The 18060-nt window shown below is 39.5% G+C and overlaps 1 protein-coding gene across 3 annotated transcripts in view; it reads left to right on the forward strand.

Moving 5' to 3' along the window:
• Window positions 1-517: 517 nt before the first annotated feature.
• Window positions 518-18060, forward strand: part of ADNP (activity dependent neuroprotector homeobox) — a 52073-nt gene continuing 34530 nt past the window's right edge. For 2 of the 3 annotated variants that reach the window (XM_081323898.1, XM_081323897.1), the window contains exon 1: window positions 518-1214. The gene's annotated coding sequence lies outside the window, so the exon portion shown is untranslated. Of the gene's footprint in view, window positions 1215-1234; window positions 2410-18060 lie in introns of those variants that run through there. The other variant, XM_081323899.1, reaches the window with a different exon arrangement.

An 18060-nucleotide genomic window follows, 5' to 3' on the forward strand; every position in this document is an offset into this window, starting at 1 on the left:
CTCAAGCAGTTACCTAATTTCATACCTTGACCCAGTGGAGTATTCAAGGTGTTTCTGCAGCCATGCCTGCTAAATCATACCTTTGCAAAGGGCATCTATATGCACTACCTTGACTAACTGTTGCTCAGAGGCCATGGCTTCAAACTTGCAACTGTCCATCCATGGCACAACAGACAGGCAGCAAACTGGGAATGCATTGAAAGAATCTCCTCCTGGAGGTCCAGACACATCTGTGGCCAAGGCTGGACCACAGAGATGCTTGGTTTGAGACCTGCCCTGCTACTCACTCCATGCACGAGTGCAAGCCGTGTGACCATCAGCTTAACAACACGAGGTGTTATGATGCTCACTCAGGTGAAGCTTGGGTCACGTGGTGTGCTCCATGTCGGGTCACGTGGAGAAGGCTCAATCTTACACCCCCTCCCCCTTCAGTTCCCCCTTCCCTAGTGACCCCTTCTCCTCCCTCAGGGAAAGTTGTAGTCCCGGCTGGGGCGGCGGAGGGATAACCGCTCCGCGCTCTTCTCTCCGGCCCCATCCGCAGGGCGCGGCGCCTCCTAGCGGAGCCGGAGAAGATCCCGCCGCCGGTTCCCCTTCTCGCGAGAATCCCCCATTCCAACGGGGTTATGTAACCCGCTCCCCTCCATCTCCTTTTTAAAGATCCCGCTTCCTGTCAGGACAGGATAAGAGGAGGAGGGATGACGGGAAATCAAGTTTCATTCTTGGGGTTCAGTCACCCCTTTTTCCCCCTCCACTCCGGGGGGCTCGTCCCCCTCCTCTCCAGCCGGACAATGAGTCCCATATGCTAATGAGAACCTCGCGTCACTTCCGCTCTTTCTCGGCCGCCATCTTGGCCAGGGCAGGTTCTGGGCAGGAGGGACCCGGCTGTATTGTCTGCAGGGCGCCTAGGGAGCCCCCCCCTCCCCTTCCCCGCGGCCCGGCGCTCGACACCTCTCGCCCCGGTAGCTGAGCCCCGCGGAGCCGCCGCGGCCCCCTCCGTCCCAGCGCAGGCCGAGCCCCCGCCTTGCCCCTCGCAACCTGCCCCCACCCTCCCGCCATCCAGGCCCCTTTGTCTCCCCCGCACCGCCGGCTCCGCTCCCCGCGCCCGCCCAAGCCCTGCCGCCAGCCGGGAGCTGCAAGCCAGCAGCGCCGCCGCCGACGGGGGAGGGAGCGCCCGCCGCTGAGGAGGAGGAGGAGGTAGCGCGAAATCCAGTTAGGTAGGTGCCTGAAGGCGCGCGGGAGCCCGGCGCAACCCTTTTCGTTCCTTCCTCCCTCCCTCTCCTCGTTGCCGCCACCGCCGTCTTTTTCCTGTTTCTCCCGCGCTGCCGGGCCCGGTGGCTTCTCCTGTACCCTCTTCGGAAACGGTGTTAAAATAACATCTCTCCCGTCCTTCCCTCCTGGCTTGCGAGGCCGGCTCTCCCGGCGCCAGAGGCGGTCTCCGTGCCGGTTTTCTTGCCTCCCTTTCCTCCACCCCTCCCCCCGGGCCCATTTTTTTTAATATATATGTATATATATATATATATAAAAAGAAAAGCTTCTCTGACCGCGTTCCGGCTAAATGCCGCCTGTGCCTCCGTTGCATCTCGGTTTTCTCCCTCCTTCCGTTCCTTGCACGGAGGTGGCACATCGATGTTGCGCCCTCGAGTGTGGCTGTGATTGCACGGTCTGCGTCGTGGAAGGAGGGAATCGTTGGAGGTGGTGGTGGAGGGGGGGGAAAGAGACCGAATTGCGAATGCTGCCATCCTCTTCGACATGCTTGAGGCTCCCTCTTTTTTTTCCTCTCCCCAGCATGTGCGGCGCGGGTGGGGGAAGGAAGGGAGGGTGTCAGCGAGGGAGGAAAGCCCCGTTATGACTGCAGAGTTGGCGCTGGAAATGTGGACCAGGCTGCGGTACAATCAATGGAGAGCAGTCTCCTCCTGTACGCCCCCCCCCTTCCATAGCTAGAGGTATCGGGTGGTGTTGGAAAAGGCGGGATTCGTGACTCAGTCAGAGTATCCAGGTCTCCGAGAGAAGCTGGCACCCTTCTACACCTCTGCAACTCTTTGCTGCATCCATTCCTGGCAGTAGTTGTATTTAACCTATTTCTCAAACAAAGAAGAGGAAAAAAAGAGGATTGCTTCTGCTCAATCGCGGGGGAAAAAGGTTTTTTTTTTCCTCCTAGGATGTCTTGTCTATTCTGTTATGGCTTTGTGTGTTGTCTTTTTTTTTCTTTTTCTTTTCTGCAGCTCAGTTCAGTTTTGCATAGACCTATACCTAATGAGCGTGTGGCTTCACGTTAAAACTGCGGTTGCTTGGGTTTATGACCATCGAAAGGCAAAAATACCAGCCCCCACCCAAAATGCACCGCAGCCAAGTCGGTGGAATGAAGAAATGAGTGTAGCGAGTCAGTAGGGGGCGCATTCTCAACATTGGGTAAGGCTGCTGCAGAGGGGGGGGAGGGGCCCCAGATCCAGAGATAGGAGTTGCTACACAGCGCCTTCTATAGGCCTGGGAAAATGGGCCTATCGCTGCAGGCCGAGTTGCTCTTACGAGCTGACAGCTGCATAGGCAAAAGGTTTAGTGAGCAAGAGCAATGATTTAAAAAAATCTGGCCCTCTCTTGGAAACTCATGACCAAAGGTGTCATCTGATGTGGTACCTAAAATCTGTGTCATCCTTGACTCTCATTACCTGTCTGAAGATTTTGCTGAAATTCAGTGAGGCTGATCTTCAGTGTTTCATTAAAGCTATTTGATACTAGTTTAGAAAATGGAGCTATACTGGGTTTCCTAAATCAGAGGCATTCAAGTGGAAGAATGCACAGAGTGCTTGACTCTTTTGTAAACCATGATGAGGAAAGGACTGCACTTAAAATGTGTTACTGGAGATAAACATATAACTTGAATGGTTGAGTCTCATCATGACAATAGAGATAATTAAGGGTTTCTATCATAGTGCTTTTCAATAGACACTGGTTTTGTTGACAGCTACATGCTGCTTGGATAACTGGATAGCTTAGTAGTTGGTTACTGGCCTTTTTGTGATTACTATCTGACAGACTTGTATTTATAGAAAATAAGAAAAAAAAATTAAGTTCATTTTGTGACACAATTTTATTTTCTTAAGTGTCAGTATTTAGTAGAGAAAATGGTAAAATGGAAACAATGCCTCGTGTTACATATCAGTTCATATGGAAGCAATTCTTATAAAACTCAAATTCAATTTCTTCCTTCAGGAGCTCAACCATCACTTCCTCCATCTGAACAGAAGTGGTCATTTAAGTACATGACTATAGTCATTTAATTGCTAAAATGATAATTGAGAAATGTGGAGAGTTATTACTCATTTTTTTAAAAAAACAACCAAAAATAATGGTTTTGTAGGAAATACAAATAGTTGCATTCCAACCAATCAGCAACTTATCATGAAGCAATGACCAGAGTATCTTAAAGAAATCAAATAGCCTTGGCTTCAAAGGTTCATGTTGCCTTTTTGAGTATCGCTAGTTTATGTCATTTTGAGGGAGATTGTAGAGTGCCTTATAAAATGGTTCTATAAACCATATTTAGCCATGCTTTATAGAACAGATAGTAATCTAGTTTGTGCACAAAAGTTTAAACAGGCCTGTTCAGGCCACAGCCTATCTTAGAAGAAGGTAAGCTGTGTAGCTTAGCAAAATGTATGAATCAGGCCATTGATTCAGGCATATATCTTGAATCCAGCTATAAATATGGAAGTTTACAGAGTTGTACTATATTTAAGTTTTTTTTTTTTAAAAAAAATACAATGTTGAAAATCTATGTGAGACCAAATCAACTGAAAGATATTGCTGTATTAGTTATGTGTGAGAGATGCCTGTCCAGCTAGTAAAGTATTTGTACTACAACATACGTCTGTATTTTGAGTAAATAAGGTTTTGCAAGTATACATCTGTTTCAGCAAACAGTGTCCAAATCATTATGTCAAGAAAGTAGTAAAGGAATCTGGAGTTTTCAACATATGCTATAATGAAGATTGTTAAAAACAAATATTACAGACTAACAAAGACATTGCAAAGGAGAAATTGTCTAACAGAGTTCTTATTCCAGGAATGAAGCTTTGTAATAATTGGGATAGGAACATAGAATATATTTCTCAGAGAAATATTTGGAACAGAAAAAACTTGTAGTATATTTATATGAGTTGAAGTAAGTTTTTGTTACCTCAGTGATAATAGAGTCTTATCATCCCATGAACGAAGAGAAATCAGAACTGATCACCGGTACATGCTTTGCATTTGGAAGGTGGCATGTTCAATTCTTAGCTTCAATTGAAGGATTTCCTGTACCAGTTCTTGAAGTATCTCTGCCTGGAATGCCCTGCATGTTGGAAAGGACATCAGCTAGATGGACAAGTAGCCCGATATACTTTACTTTTCACATTTCAGTGTAGATAGACTAAACACATTCCATTGTCATGCTGAACCAGTGTTTGGGAACAAAATTTAATGTGTGCTGGTATGCCACTGCTCCATCATTCTGACTACAGTGCAGCCAAAACAAAGTGATTAAAAAGAAACCTTGGAAATTCCTTCTATGAATTGTTTAGCAAGATGACTGCACTAATAATTGTGATTGTTCCCATCTTCAGAAGTCAGAGTTGATAGCAATGACTTGTTTTTGCTTTCCAACTCTGGTTTGTTAGGGGAAGAAAGGAAGAGTTCTTGGTTTAAGCATTACACTACCACTAAAAATGTTCCTCTTCAAGAAAAGTCTAATGAGCATGATCAACCAGCAATGAATCAGCTTAGTTAAGCCAAGCTAACTTCTGAAAAATTGTCACTGGTAGTAGTAATCAGAGATGTATTCATGTTAGAATTTCAGACTCTACATCAAGTTTAAGTAAAGCACCAAATTATGCTGCAATTAACTTAGAAAGATGGAAATGGAAATAGTAGCAAATATTATAGTTGAGCTGTATAAATAGTTATCCAGTCTACCATGATACAAGGGCATCATAGCTGGAGTTTGTGGGAAGCAGGACAGTATCAGGAGTTGAAAATATCTCTCCTGTCTAGTTCTCCTGTTTTGTATTAGTGATTTTCTGGCTTGGTGAACAAAAAGCCAAAATAAATGCTATGTGCATCAAGTGGTGCACTCATTGTAAGCATTTGGTTCATTTTTCAAAACAAGTACATTACAGGTAGTCCTCTACTTAGGACCACAATTGAGCCAAACATTTTTGTTGCTAGGTGAATCTTAAGTGAATTTTACCCCATTTTATGACTTTTCTTGCCACAGTTGTTAAGTGAATCACTGCAGTTCCTAAGTTAGTAACATTGTTAAATGAATCTGGCTTTCCCATTCACTTTGCTTGTGAGAAGGTTGCAAAACATGATCACATGACCCTGGAACATGCAATTATAAATATGAGTCAGTTGCCAAGTGTCTGAATTTCGATTGTGTGATCACGGGGATGCTGCAATGATCGTAATTGGGAAAAATAGTCAAGTCACTTTTTTCAGTGCCATTTTAATTTGGAACGATCAGTAAATGAACTGTAAGTCGAGGACTATTTGTATAGCTGATTGAAATGTTTCTTTATATATACTACTTGTATGGCGTTACAAATGTTTAAGAGAATTTAAACATATTGTAGGATTCAGGGTTTAATACAACATGGTTTATTCCCACTTAATGTATGAAAACAATGTGATGTTGAAAGCAATTAGTGTAGCTGCTCTCCCAGTTTTATTAATGGTAGGGTAAACTTTGATGAATCAGTTTTTGAGGTTTAAATACATTGATTACAATCTTTATTTTTCTTCAGGAGATTTAGATGTTATGTGCTCAGTTGAAGATTGATTCTCATTTTAAAATATGTCCTTACGTCCTATTTATATTAATATGCCAGTCTGCAGCAAAATGTATTAAATAACTGGATTCATACTCGTGACTGGCTAAAATGAATGTTGATGGTTATAGCTCAACATATGGGGACTTGACTGTTGTTTGAACCTGTTTTATGCCCATCACATTAAAGTGGGTGCCATTTTTTGTGTGAACGCAGCAATATAATTTTGTATATAGTACATCCCTTGATTCCAAAGAGTTGAACAAAAATCAAAGAATCTGTATGGCTGCATTCATTAGTATTGTTGAATGTATTGGTATTTATCTGCATACAGAAAATAACATGCTTGGAGATCTACTTCTACATTGTATGTGAGAAATGACAGTACTAAAACTCATCAGTTTATGTGTCTATAGAATCAGTTTAATGGTCTTGTATCTCTTCATTTTAACTGTTTAAACTGTTTAAGCACTAATCTAAAGTTTCTTTACTGTTGTCATCACAGAACATAAACATGAAAAAAAATGTTTTGTCTGATCTGGTCACTCAGCCTGTGTGCTCTTCTGGATGCTTAATAGAAAATTGCTTAAGTTGAGAGCATGCCATTGTCTGCTCATTATTAGAGATAAGGTTTATGATGATTGTTCCTTTGGATGTAATTGCAGTAGAAATGCCCTATGAGCTTGATTCCTACTCACTGTTATTCTCATAAACAAAGATGGATCAAACCACAACTTTCACAATGTTCAGAAAATTGCTTAAACTTTGAGGATTATTTCTCACTGGAATAGTAAACAGCAATTCTATTTGTGAACTGATAGGGAAACTGACTTAATAAAAATGGGAAATATTTGCTGGAGAGAGGTTCAACTTCACTGTTGATTTTTGCTCTTACAAAACATACTTCTTTATAAATCATAGTGTCCAAGTTGTCCAACAATTTTGATTGCAGAAAGTTATATTTGAAGAATGTGCATCTTTTCTGGTTGAATGTCTTTCTCTCCATCAAGCTTTAGCTCTAATTATATTGAATCTTGAGGTGCCTTAAGATTGCTACTATATTTCATTAGATAATTTCTAATACAATTTGTATAGCTGAGTGTGTTAGATTACAATATTTTTATTTCCTTAATCCCATGCAAGAGAGCATTAGGATAGTTTTGTTTTGAAAAGCTTCATTCTAGTGGCTATAAAACATGAATATACATACATAAACTATATTTTAAAAAAATACAGTATCAACATTCTCAATGAGAGAATGACTATAATGGGCAAATTGATCTTCAATATATTTGTTTTTATTATTTTTAAATGTATACAATGAAAATTACTGTGAATAGAAGAACTGCAGCATGACTATTTGGGGTACAGCCCAATCAAAGATATTTTTTTAAATTATTTGCATAGCAGAATTAAGCATATATTTACAACTGCAGTAAGGGGATTATCACAAAAAAAGTTGAACGTTCAGTTTGGTTTACTTGGATTTTGTTTAACATGTCTAAGATACTTTAGTTTGCAAACCATGGTTTTAATTCAGCATGTTATATAAATACATCCAATTATTCTTTGCATTACAATTCTATACAAACTTTATTAGAGATAAAAGTGATTAGGAATGTCTTTTTTCCTGTTCACATAACAATTTTAGGATGTTTGCCAGAATGCTTATGGTTTGTGCCACAAGTTTCTTATTTTTTGAGATTAATGTTCTGCTCTTCAATGGCTTTCCAGGTTGACAGTTTAAAGAACTATTATAAAACAAGTATTGATTTGTTACATCTCGTAAATGCTCAGATCATTCCATGTAAATAACTGTCGTGACAATTGCCCAAACCAACAAATCAGTGGCTTTCATCATACATATATGTATGCCATTTTGTTGGCTAGATTTTCATATAATACTAAGTTTGGATCCGTGCATTATAGTAAGCTACATAATAAGCAAATCATAACATAAACTTCCATTAGTATCTTCATAAGAAAGTTGGAAGAGTAAGTGTGAAAATGACTTGTCTCTTAAGATAACTCAAAAGAATAGGGTGAACTTTATTTGCAGTTGTCAGAAACATTTTATAGGCTCATCTATACATTTCCTACAGTGGAGTTGATCTAAAAGTTATAGTTATTTGTGGGATGTATCTGTTTGGGATCAATATATCTACAATCATGGTTGATAGGTATTAGTCTTCATAGTGGCACTTTCTGATTGCTTGCACACACACACATACACACACACATGTATATGTAGAGAAAAAATGTTGCTTATATGAATGAAAATTATATTCTATTAATCCAAAACTTAATTACACTTTCAAAAGTTAACATTTTCCATGTTTTTATCATTGAGTAAATTGTGTTTTTATAAATTTTGCAAGCTTGAATGCTGCATTAAAAGTCACATTTGTGTAACTATAAGGAAATGGTTAATTTCTTTTCTTTTAAGATGTTGGCTACATGTCCACTAGATGGCATTTTAACTGCTAGTGGAAAATTCCAGAACTTGCCATGAGTGAAGAATATGTGAGTCAGGAAGAAAGATCAGTTTGCTGGGCTCCAGAACAAATTCAAGAACTTATATTAAAAGAATATGGGTTTTATCTTAATATTTTCTACAAACTTCCTATGAAATAGGGAGCACTTTTGATGACAGTGTGATCCATCAGCAATTGCATCCAACTTTAGGTGAACCTGCCCCCCCAAATATTAATATATGTATTACCTGAACAAGGGTGAGGAGGTTTATTTAAGTGCACATCTGTTCAGCCCTTAGTGAGAACAAACCTTTGTTTCTGTTTTGCTACTCTTTTTAATAGATTTCTTCATCATTAATGAAAACTTCCAAGTTTTAGAAATTAAAGTATTCAAACTATAATTTCTTAAAATAAATCTAAAAACCAGTGCGTTTAATCTGCCTCAAAGAATATTGCCTGAGCTGTTAATGAGATACCACTTAGTAATTCTGGGACATACAGTGAATGATAGTGACCAAATTACAAACATGATCAAACTGATAAACATTTATTCATAGTTCAAAATGTGTAATCTTTTATCAGTAGATAAGGTCTAAAAGCATTGACTCTTGAAGTAATTTTCAGTAAAAGCTTATTTAGGAATACTGCTACTTTTGCTCCAAAATATCCTAGTTTACGTTCTAAATAATTTTATATATAAGTAAATATGCAAATTATTGTTTCACTCCTCAGGCTAAGTTCTTGAAGCTTACACCTGAAATTGAACTCAACTGGATTATTATTGATGTTTGTTTTCTGATTAAATATTGGGAGTGGAAAAAGTGTACATGATAACATTGTGGCACGAATAACTGCCATTTCTAGTTTCAGGTTTTTTCCTGATGATCAAATATTTAATTGTTGCAGAACAGAATTAATGAATTTAAAAATAATTGCAATTTTAGACAACATGTTTATCTTCTAAATGTAGTGTACGATACTCATATTTGAGACTGGGCTGATTTTTTGAAATAGCCTCCTATGCAGATTTATGTATGAAAGTTGGGTGACTTTTTTTTAAAAGGAAATTGAATTTGTATAATGTATAGAAAACAACCAAAAATAGCTAAAGCATGGCACACCATTTGAATATTGCTGTGAAGGAAACAGCATGAATATGTATCATTAGGATTTGAGTTTCTTTTACATTGTTGTTTATGAAATCCAGGTCAATCTGTATTTCTCTTGGTTTACTTTTTAATAATGTATCTTGCCTGAGCACTGTCTGTGAGCAACTGTGGATTCATCTGTTTGCAGTTCTGTGAATCACTTTTCATGGAACTTCCAAGTTAATCTGAATCTATTTTATCTGATATATTTTTGTTGTGGCCTTGCTAGTGAAAAAAAAGAATTATCAAAATATAATATTTTGAATAGTTATAAAGGGATTTTTGCTTATCTAGTCATCTCCTGGAGTATAATTGAGTTACAATATATGAAAAGTGCTCTGGAATACTTATCTATTTGTTTACTTTCACATTTTTTTAAAAAAAATGGTGCATTGTAAATTGGACTGTATAAATAAAGATGTTTAATATTTTTAATCACATTAAAGGTCCTACTATACTCATGGTTTTGACATCATCCGTTGTACTCTACCTGATACACCTCACAGAGAGACTTGCTGTATGTAGGCAGAGAATTAGCTCAATTTGGGAAAGTTGTACTGCCTTAGACATTATACAGTAGCTGAACAGGCAGTGGAAGATGGTCCTAAAACAATCTCTTGCCTGCTGGATGCTTTGCATACATAATGCTTTTATAGGTAGGATTGGAAAAGCCAAGATTTTCAGCAATTCTTTGTCAAATGGACTATTGATTTGACTCAATGTAAGATAGTTTTTTGTGTTTCTAACTAAGTTTGTGTAATGAAGATTGTAAAGTAATGTTATCTGTTTTCTTTGTGTTCATTTTTATTTGCTTTTAGGTTGTAAACTTCTATGAAAGAGGAGTGTAGAGTGTTGCTTTTTCTTCCCCTATCATTGCTTTCAACATTTTCCTGGAGGATTTCCCAGAGCCAAATAAGGTTTTACTCAAGTTTTGGGCTGTAGGAGGAAGAGAGATATGACCAAAGCAATGCTTTTTCATCTTTTGCCCTAGGGATGATCTACATCATGAAGTTTTGCTTTACAATGCTGTTGATACAATTCTTTATGTAGAAATAAACAGTTCTGTGGAGGAACTAATGCATGAAAAGCTTGGCATAGTCAAGATAAGCAATGTATATAATAATAATAATAATAATAATAATAATAATAATAATAATAATAATAATAATAATAATAATAATAATAATAATAATAAGAAGAAGAAGAAGAAGAAGAAGAAGAAGAAGAAGAAGAAGAAGTTGGAAGGGACCTTGGAGGTCATCTAGTCCAACCCTCTGCTCAGGCAGGAAACCCTATACCATTTCAGACAAGTGGCTGGCCAGTCTCTTCTTAAAAACTTCCAGTGTTGGAGCATTTACCACTTCTGGAGGCAGGTTGTTCCACTGGTTAATTGTTCTAACTGTATTCCTTTATAGGGAAAAAGCGTAAAATACAATAAGGGAATCCTAAAATTAATATATTTGTACATCTTGCCTTTAACTTTAAATCTTTATGTAGATTGTATTTTTACAAAATGTATATATTACTTTGGCATATTTTATGAGTCACTATAGTTAAAGCATTTGCTGAATCCATTATGGGACCTGGGAAGCATGTGTTATGTGTTGTTGCACCTGTATTGTGGAACTCCTTGTCCCTCCCCCACCCCAGATTTGAATATCCCAGCCCTGTTGGTCTGTTGTAAAGGTGTGAAGACTTCACCATTCTCATTGGTATTGGGCTAGATGGTTGACTGAGAGTTTGTTTTTAATAAGTGTTATTGATGAGTGTCTTGTTTGTAAGCTGATGAGAATTGTTTTTGAGTTGGCTTGCCATACCAACTATCTTTTTTTTTCAAATTATCAGAGTATGTGTCCTATTTAAAATATGAGTTAGCCAAATCTTAATTATTTGCTCTTTCTTGGTGCACAGTGCAGTATATCAATACTTTACCTTTCTTATAACTTCTAAATAATATTAAATAAATGTGCTACTCTAGGATTACCGTATTTTTCGGACCATAAGACACACTTTTTCCCCGCAAAAGTGGGGGGGGAAATGAGAGTGCGTCTTATGGTCCGAAGGTGTGGTACCCCAGCAAAGGCAAGGGTGACCCAGCCCACCCCCCCTTTTTTTTCTTCCTCCTGTCTGGTTGGCAAGAACAGGGTGTGGGCAGCCGCTACGCTCTTCTAACTCCTCTGCAAAACTGCTCTTCCGTGGCTACTGCCCTCGCCTCCCATGCAACAGCCGCGGCTTGCGGCGCAGGCTGCGTTGGCAAACCCGGAGACGCTGTCCATTTCAAGGAAAAAGGGGGCGACCGCGGCAGTGGGGAGGGAAGGAGAGGGGGGGAGGCAGACATCGCACCAATCAGACCCCCCCCACTCCCGCGGGTGGCTTTAATGCAGATCGTCTCGGAAGTCCCTGGCCGTGCAAGCAGAGCCCTGCCACCTGTTTCCCCCCCTTGAGCCTGCAGCGCCTGTCCGCCTCCCCAGTTGCTTTCGAAAGAGGCGAGAGGCGTTTCGGACAAAGGTATTGTTGGGAGGTTTTGCAGCAGGAGAATAAAAGGCTGGACAGACCCAGACTGTCTGTCGCCCCCTCCCCTTTTTGTGTGTGTGTGTGTGCCCCTGGCATTTCTAGTCCCTTTTTGTGAAGCCCACTCCTCTTCCTTCTGTGCTTTATTTTTTTTTAAAAAAATAATAGCAACAACAATAATACAATAGGATCCCTTTTCCCTAACCCTAACCCTAAATATTTTAGTATACCAGTACTATTTGGTTCAGAATATTTTTCTTGTTTTCCTGCTCTAAAAACTGGGTGCGTCTTATGGTCAGGTGCATCTTATGGTCCAAAAAATACGGTAATTAAAGTGGGATAATATATTGACATAAGTCTTTTAAGGAATTCTTATAAGCCAGAAAAATTTTAATGATCAGTCTTGTCTCTATTGTCTCTATTATATTATTAAAAGGAAAGCATCTGCCTATATAACATTCTGGATGCCCTTGTATGTATACTGGGGCCATTTGCACAGGCTAGTGCCTTTCTTTTGTTTCTGCTCATTGATGCTTATGCGGTCAATTTTTTTCAACTTGAATGGGGAATTAGAAGAGGGGAGATAGAATTGAATGATTGAACCTTGTTTTTTCCACCTCTAATCTCCTTGCATTACCTATTGATTCTTTGCAGACCTCCTCTATAGTGTGGGATAGACATGTGGTGGTTGAATGATTGTCTTCATCCTTATCTATTATTCATGTATTTTTACTTGTAATTCTTGAATAACCTCTTCCAATTGGGTGTTTTCCTAAAATAACTAGAGGCAATATGCTATTAATCCATAGAATTTCATGGTTATACAGGTATACTTCATAGTGTGGGATTTGAAGACTTGCTGGTATGTTGAAAGTGAGCAGAAATTCACTGTTTGATGACAACCTATCAAAAATTTTACATATTGAGAAATTAGAAGTTGTACTTTACTGTTTTGCCTAAATTGCAGGGCAATAATGGATGCATTTATACTATAGGGTAGAGGATTGACAGCTTACCTTTTAATACCATAGTAAATGTTCAAAACATATTAAATCATCAAATATAGATGAACTTTTATATTTCCCCCCATTTTGTCAGTATGGACTACTTGTTTTCCAATTATCTGTTTCTACTGTGGTTCCTATTTGATGCAACAATTATTTAAAATTAAGTATAAGAAAACTTTAGCCTAAGTGTCTTTTTATTTAACACTTTGCTTTGCTCAGAAGTAATGCATTTTCTCCTCAATCTCAAATAATCAACATTGTTATGAATTTGGGGGGGGATTTGTATATTACTCCGTAAATCTAAAATTCTGAAGCACCACTAATCTGAGATATCTATCTATGCTCTGTGCCTCAAATAATTAAAAGACTTGTAATGCTCAAGTGGTTAATATTTCTGGAATTTTTAGTTATGTAAAAACAATAAATCGTAATTGTGTTGGAAGTTATGTGCTGTGGTCTACAAAGACATGCAAAGGAGCACAGTGGCTTGCATAATTAGGACCTGCTCTGGGGGTTAGCAAGCCCACATTCAGGACCCCTGTACTATCATGGTGAGCTCTCATTCTTTGCTCTACCTCTAGGTCCTGGCAGGGACGGGAAAGGAGTCCCCATCTGGCTGCCCCAGGCAATGGTGGATTTCACCAGCCAATCTTTTCAACCTGGAAGCGCGTCAGTGCTTCTGATGCAAGTGCAATACAATACAATTTCTGTAAATTGGTCCCCTTCATTAAAAGATACGTCATTTAATTACCTGGAGACAATTACATGGCCTAGATATATTTTAAGTCTGCACCATTAGTCCAATTTTTAGTTTTCAGGCACTATCCAGCTGTGTAGGAGTGTGCAACAATCAGAAGATATGTTTTGTTTTAAACTTGGAGAAAACATTATCCTTTGGAAACTCTGCTGAACTATTTTGGATTAATAGTTCTGGAGAAATAAATTCCAGTCCATTTTGGTTTCAGCCAAAACAAAATCCAGAGAGATCCCAGAATGCCCTTACTTGAGTAGTTGGCCGAGCTGGCACACTTCACCCCCTCTCCCTTCAGCAGTTCCTAGTATTTTGCCAGTCTTCCTGACATCTTCCCATTCCTCTTCTCACTTTCCTTCAGCTGCTGTCAGTATACTGGCCTTTGTGCCTAAATATTATTATAATTGTCTCAGCAATAAGGATTCAGCTTTCCAGCATAGAATATCTCATCAAAAGACTACCTAACCTTCCCAATATTTTTTTTCTCCCCTTCTCCATGGTTGCTACCAATGCTTCTTTTTTTCTGCTCTTAATGCTTACACCAAATTACTTCTGCCCAGAAAAGCTACATTTTAGTCTATATGCAGAACAATACACCCGTTTCATTCCCTATATGGATTAAAATGTCCATAATGAATGTTTTAATTCAGATATCATCTGAAACATGGAGTAGTCACACATGGAGAATTTTGCAGATCCCTATATATGTGTTATTCTACCACTTTGTGTTATTCTGTCACTTAGCAGAAATGGCCACCAAACTTTCCATCAAGTTGGTTGATAAAGGGGTAGTCTATTGAGCAAGTGAAAATCTATTTCTGCAAGTTTCAAACTGGGCACAAATGCTGATTCTGTAATTAGACCTCAGGGAAAAGGAAGCTCATCACATGATATAAGGATTTGGGCGTGTGCTTTATGAAATTAATTCATTTTCATTGGTTGAGAACTACAGTTGCTAGACTCGGGACTATAATACAGTGACATTGTGATGATAGATGGATAGATGCAGTTTAATTTGATTTTGCATAGTATGATTTGGTGATTTGCTGCTGAATTTCTGGGGGTCTGGTGCTTATTTAAAAAAATCTTGGAGCCCCTAATGCCTCTAAGTTGTCATTCCCCCATATATGAAGAAAATAAGAATTTCTGTAATAACTGAACAAATTTAAAAATCTGTTTTTGTGAACTAATACTTGGAAGTGACTGTTGAAAATAATCCAGATGCTTCAAGCTTGGAATGTTGATTGTGCTTGAGTGAAGTTATTTTTAGAAAAGTTGCCAGGTTAACCCTGATGTGATTGCAACTATTTGGAAACACAGTTGAAATGTTCCTCAGCTTGATTTCTGTCATATTTGTAAATGGCAGTTCTATATACCTCTGTTCTTTTCCTTTTAAAAAAATCTCATTTCATTATAAGAGGTTTTCACAGAATAACGTTGATGTCTTTAAAATAAGTTAGAAGGAAGGATTATGGCAAAAATATTGTAGATGGAAGTGAAGACCTTGCATCTCTCTAGATCAGGGTTTTTCAACCTTTTCACAGATTGTACCACATTTAGGACATGAGAATATTCGAGTACCATCAATGCTTACCAAGGTGTCAAAAATTTGATGACCAAAAAAAAGGGGGGATTTTGGGTTTTACTGATTAGATTCATTTGTCGTTATAGAAATGGCTAGTTTATGCTATTATGGAAAAATAAAAAGTTGAGGTTCGATGTTAATGCTTCATTCTACTCCAACACTTCTCCCCCCTCACTTTTTCCCCTTTTTCTTCCCCACTGTGTCCTACTATTTGGTTTTGTATTTTTCTATTTTATTCTATAATCTAATAAAATGTTAAAAACTTAGAAAAAGGGGGAAAGTACTGGTTTTAATTTCTTCAGTGATGGTTCCTTTGCTGAATCACTTTCTCTTTGCACTGACAAATTATGAAGGATTTATCCACATTTATTAATATACATCACTACCTTGGTGGTCAGCAGGCTGGTCGGCCTTTCTTCCTCTCTCTTTTCTCCCTGCCTGCTGGGCTCTCCTTCCACTTCTTCTCCCTCCCCTTCTCTTTCCCTATCATCTTTTTTTCCCTCTCCAGCCAAAACCTCCTCCTTTTATATCCTCTCTCTCTCTCTCCCCTCCCCATCCTCATTTTTTCTTTGGTGCATCTCCAGCTGACTCCTCTCCTTTAGGCTGCATTTCTCCATATCTCTCTCTCCATCTCCTTCTCTTTCCCCTTTGTCTTTTTTTCCTCTCCCTTTCCTGCCAAAACTTCCTCCTTTTATATCCTCTCTTGTCTCCCTCCTTTTCAGTGCATGTCCAGCTACATGCTGATCCTGGAAGCGCCAATGAGCTGCAGCCCATCGCTGATCCTGTAGCTTCTGCTGAGCTCCGACAAGTGTGGCTGCATGCGCCGATCCTGGGGCTTCTGCTGCGCGCTCATAGCCCTGCAGCTCCAGCTGTCTCTTCCTCAGTCTTGTGTGGTGCTGCCGCCACTTCAGCTCATTCCCCTCCCCCACTTCACATCTAGGATGGTCGGGTACCACCTGCCAGGTGCCAAAGTACCACTGGTTGAAAAGCTCTGCTCTAGATGTTTGCAGGCTCAACTGATATTTCCAGTAGGCCTATGTGAATAAGCTCTGGTTTTATTTGAATTTAAGATTGAAAAAGGACTTGATTCAATTCATGTCTCCACATTTAAATTTGGTCGCAACCTGATTTAATATACTTTGAAATTAAAGATTTGTTATAAAAGGAGATCCCTCTGTAGGATATAAAGGGAATCTTTAAATGTCTGAAACTGATTCAGTTTTATATTTTTATTCCATTTCATTTAATTGTAACAAATCAATCAAAAGCTAAATAGAATCTAGTGGGTTAAAACAGTGGTCCCCAACCCCTGGTCCATGGACCAGTACCAGTCCGTGGCATGCCAGCAACCGGTCCGCACAAACAAGCAAAGCCCCATCCGTGGGATGCAGGCAGCACACAAAACCATGTTCCCTCCGGTCCGTGGAAAAACCTCTCTCCATGGAACTGGTCCCTGGTTCTCAAAAGGTTGGGGACCTCTGGGTTAAAACTTTTCTCGTAGTATGCCATCTTTCTGCACTTGATAAAACAATCAAGTTTTAACTGGTTGTTTGTAGGGCTTTAAAAGTGCATCCTCTGTCACTGTCCTTTTCCGGTGGAATAGCATTTACTTAAGGGTTAAGATTGAGAAGTAAAAAGTAGCCATTGTCAGTTTTTTGTTCATACTGTGGTGAGGAAGCTGATGGTGCTTGTTTGTTTCAGCTAGAAGTGTTTGCATGGGTCAAAGTGGAACTGGAGAGGAATGGAGCAAAGAGGGTGGCCACTTTGGGGCATTGTGCGACGCTTTGAGATGTTTAGCTGCATTTTCCAAGCTACCCCTGTTTGGGGTTTTCTGTACTGGCCTTGTCAGACTGGAAAATTCATCAGTAATTTGGGACTACTTTTTGTACTTTGTGACATTGGGGTCTGATCCCTGAGGAGCTGAGCTGCTGAGCAAACTGGAGGACAGATGGACCATGCTGGGCTGGGCTTGCCCTTTGGCTTGCTTTCATGCTTAAATCTGCTGCTTGATCTACTGTTGGATTTGTGAATTTGGCTGTTACCTGATGCAGCTGTTTGGCTGTGTGAAGACAGTCCTCTTTACATCTTTATCTCTATACATCTTGTGCTTACTGCAGCCAGTGTTGCTGGATACTGCTAGACTTTGCACATGTCTGTTATTGACTATTGTATCCCGTATTGTTTGTTTTCTCTTGTTGGGACTTGGAGATGTGGATGGTAGCTCCTGATCTTGGGGAATCTGGGTGTGGGATGGGGCTGGAAGGATGGAGACAAGTCCTAATATAAAGGTGATGACAGTCACAGGGAGATACAGTGGGAGATGGAGAGTAGGGGAACATAGGACCAATGTTTCATACTATTTCTGCATTCCCGCTTTTTGATTTCACACCTGGTACTTAGTCAGCAGACCTTCAGTGGCCTCTAGGGGCTATCACTGAATGCCAGGTTGATTTGTAATAAGGATTCTGTTGTTCATGTTTTAATCATTGATGATAGGTTAGGATTGGATTTGGAAGGGGGCGTTGCCCTTTCTGAGATGCCCAGTGGGGGTTGGGGTATGGCATCAGCCAAGTCTCTGAGCAAGGTGTGAGTAGTGATTGTTATCCAGGAATCTGTTGCGGCTTTCAAGAGGCTGTGCCACAGGTCACTGAATGTTTATTAAGTTTGGCTCTATGGATCAGTTGCGATTACTGTGACTTCATGTTTGGGCTGGCAGTGGATTTCCAGAAACTTTTGGTCCTGAATGACTTCAGTCTGCTTTCTCTAGAAAGAGGGTC

The sequence above is a fragment of the Vipera berus genome (genome assembly GCF_964194415.1).
Source record: "Vipera berus genome assembly, chromosome: 3".
Lineage (NCBI taxonomy): Eukaryota > Metazoa > Chordata > Lepidosauria > Squamata > Viperidae > Vipera > Vipera berus.